The following is a 3,947-nucleotide window of genomic DNA, read 5'->3' as shown; positions in this document are numbered from 1 at the left end:
AGATTCTAATGGGATACTAAGATTTTTTTTTTTTTTTTACCCCTTGCTTCAAGTTTTAATAATCAATAGACATCTAGGCACTGAAAAGTCACAAATACTTTTTCCCCAGGATTATGAGCAATTGTAGCAACCAGCCAAATGTGTTAGCCTGAGGAGTGCTGAGCATTATCTGTGTGAGTGGGGCTCAGCGTGGGCAGTGCATTACCATGAGCAGCGCTGCAGCTACCTAACCTCCAGGCGGGGAGGGCGCCGCTGCTGCTCTGTAGGTCTGTTTCAGACAGGATCTGGCCGTGCACAGGACCAGGGGGTTGGAGTATTGCAAACAGATGACTCTGTGTTCCACAGATAATAGTATGAAGTGACTGTTAATAGATAAGGTATAAGCACAGCATCTGAAGACAACTCCTCCAGTCCCATTATTAAATTCTAAAGAAAGTAAAGCCTTGAAGGATTGAGAAATTCACAAGAATGTTTTTGTAAGAAGGGTGGAATGTGTCAAAGACACAAGAGTTCTTTGTAGATTCTGACTGGCTCACTTTGTCCCCAAGATCATCTTAGAGCTCAAGCAGATCCAAGACAAAAGACAATGACTCTAGACTTGTGGTAGTAGCTCTTGGGGACATCAATCATCAGCTCCTGAGGACATTCCGGGAGCTCCCCTGAGGAGAGCCCGGCATCCTGAGAAGACAGTGAATGGTGGAACCACAGTTTCTGGAGGTCATACTGTGTTGTCTTTTAACACACACGGGCACCCCATTTGCTGAATTTCCTGAATGGTGGCCTTATGATGCTATGACTCTTCACAATACAGTGACATCTAACTCTTAAGTTTGCCAGATCCCCCTCAGATAATACAGTCATTCATCACAATGGTCTTGACATTAAGAACGATTTGGCTCCCACACAATACTGACTGGTGGCTAACTTTGTTCCCAGATGCTGTCTCAGTGTACTCAGGACTTATACAACAGCTCACCCAGCTCCATGGGTGCCACCTCCTTTTTGCAGCTAAGGATCCTGTCAGAGTCTGTCCAATAAGGAGATGTTATAAGCAACTTTGTGCCAATAAGATTGACAATTCCGAGCCAATGAAAAAAATTTCTTGAAAGACAGAAATTACCAAAACTAACTAAAGAAGACATAGAAAATTTGAATACTCCTGTATCTATTAAAGAATTAGATTTGTAATTAAACGTTTTACACAAATAAAACTTCAGACTCAGATGATTTCCATGGTAAATTTTATCAAATATTTAAGGAAGAAATAACACTGATATTAAAGAAGCTCTTTCCACGAGGGGGAAGAATTTCCCAACTCATTTTGTGGGGTCACCATTGTCATGACACCAAAACTACATGAAGACAATACAAGAAAAAAGACAAAAGGAAAGAAAGAAGGGAATGAGGAGGGAGAGGAGAAGGAACAGCACAAGATCTCTTATAAACAGAGAGGTAAAAATCCCTTACACTTTAGCAAACCGAATCCAACAATGAATAAAATGATCAACTACATTTATCCCAGGAATTCAAAGTTGGTTTAACATTTGAAAATCAATCAATATTATTCACAACATTGAACAGAATAAGTAATAAAAGCCACATGATTATTTCAACAAATTCTGAAAAATATTGACAAAATTCAATACTCATGCATGATTAAAATCTCTTGGCAAACTAGAAATAGAAGGAAATTCTTCAACTCGATAGAAAATATCTATGAATAACTTCGGGCTAATGTCATACTTCCTGGTGGAGTTGAATGCTGTCACACTAAAACTGGGAGCAAGTCAAGACCCTCTTACTACTTTGATTCAACATCGTACAGAAGGTACTAGTCAATGCCATAAGGCAAGAAAAAGAGGGTGGTGCCCGTAGCTCAAAGGATTAGGGCACCAGCCCCATTTACCAGAGGTGGTGGGTTTAAAAACTGCAAAAATAAAATAAAAGTGGTGTCTGAAAAAAAAAAAGCAAGAAAAATAAAATATATAATCACAATAAAATATATGTTGGAAGAGAAGAAGTAAAGTAATTCCTACTTTAAAAAGAAAATCCAAAACCCCATAATTGTACACATAGAAAATTCTAAAGAATCTAATAAAAAGCTGCTAAAACTAATCAGTGACATCAGCCCAGTTTTAAGATACAAAGTTAATATTTATAAGGAATTGTATTTGTATATGCTGGAATGAACATTTAGATGTTGAATTTATAAAAATACCACTTACTTTACTGTCAAAAAACATGAAACATTTAGGGATATATTTAATAAAATGTATGTAATACATGTATGAAAAAAAGCATAAAACATAATCAAGGCTGGGCACAGTGGCTCATGCCTGTAATCCTAACACTATTGGAGGCCAAGGCAGGTGGATGGATTGAGCTCAGGAGTTAAAGACCAGCCTGAGCAAGAGTGAGACCCCATCTCTACTAAAAATAGAAAAAATGAGGCAAGAAGATTGCTCAAACCCAGGAGTTAGAGGTTGTCAGCTATGATGCCACAGCATTGTACCCAGGGCAACAGAATGAGACTCCGTCTCAAAAGAAAAAAAAAATTAAGTGAGATTAAAGAAGGATATTATATATTCCTTGACTGAGAGTCTCAATGTTGTTAAAATTAATCTACAGAGTCTCCCCAAATTGTATATAGATTTAGCACAATTGCAATCAAAACCCAGCTTTTCTGTAGAAATTGGTCAGCTGATTATAAAATGTTTATGGAAAAGCAAAAGACCTAAAATAACTAAAGTCATGTTGAAGAAGAAGAATAAATTTGAAGGACTTAAACGACCTAATTTTAAGCCTACCATAAAGCTACAGTATTTAGGACAGTATGCTTTTGGCAAAAGGATTAACATAAAGATCAGTGGTACAGCATAGTGAGTTCTGAAATAGAACCAACTATGTGTGGTTGATTAATTTCGACAGAATTGCCACGGTAAGGGAAGGGTAGACTTTGAACAATGGTGCAAGAACAACTAGATATCAATATAAACAAAATAAATGAACTTGACCCTTACCTCCTACTAAAAACAAAGGTTAGCATGAAATAGATCATAGACCCAGACATAAAGCTAACATTATAAAATGTCTAGAAGAAAAATGTGAAAACAATTCAAGTACCCATCAATACACAAATGGATTAATAAAATGTGGTATATGTATGCCATAGACTACTACTCAGCCATAAAAAAAATAGTGACCTGGTATCTTTTGTAACAACCTGGATGGAATTGGAGACCATTCTCCTAATGAAGTATCACCAGAATGGAAAAACAAACATATGTACTTAATACTAAATTGGAACTAGCTAATCAACGTTTATGTGCCCATATGAAAGCAGAATTCAATGGAAAGCAAGTAAGTGGGGAGGGGGGATGGCTAAATTCATACCTACTAGGTATATCACATACTTTCTGGGTGAAGGGTACACTTACAACTTTGACTTAAAGTATACAATATCAGACTATGTAACCAAAACATGTGTAACCCCATAATATTCTGAAATAAGTAAATAAAAAAAAAATGTCTGGAAGAAAACAAAGGAGAAAATCTTGGCTGGGTGTGGTAGCTCTGGGAAGTTATAATAATCCGAGTACTCTGGGAAGCTGAGGCAGGAGGATCACTTGAGCTCAGTAGTTTAACACGAGTCTAAGCAAGACCCTTGTCTCTACTAAAAATAGAAAAAAATTAGCCTGGCATGATGGTGCACATCTGTAGTCTCAGCTACTTGGAGGCTGAGGTAAGAGAATCACCTGAGCCCAGGAGTCTGAGATTGAGTTTGAGATTGCAGTGAGCTATGGTAAGGCCATGGTACTCCAGGCCCAGTGACAGAGCAAGATTCTGTTTCCAAAAAACAAAGAAGAAGGAAGGAAGGAAGAAAGGAAGGAAGGAAGGAAGGGAAGGAAGGAAGGAAGGAAGGAAGGAAGGAAGGAAGGAAGGAAGGA

The 3,947-nt window shown here is 37.7% G+C and overlaps 1 pseudogene; it reads right to left on the bottom strand.

Moving 5' to 3' along the window:
• Positions 1–561: 561 nt before the first annotated feature.
• Positions 562–986, bottom strand: LOC111723671 (annotated as a pseudogene).
• Positions 987–3,947: the final 2,961 nt, after the last annotated feature.

The sequence above is a fragment of the Otolemur garnettii genome, unplaced genomic scaffold (assembly GCF_000181295.1).
Source record: "Otolemur garnettii isolate 467f Iridium unplaced genomic scaffold, OtoGar3 scaffold00014, whole genome shotgun sequence".
Lineage (NCBI taxonomy): Eukaryota > Metazoa > Chordata > Mammalia > Primates > Galagidae > Otolemur > Otolemur garnettii.
This window is presented reverse-complemented; position numbering and strand designations above follow the sequence as displayed.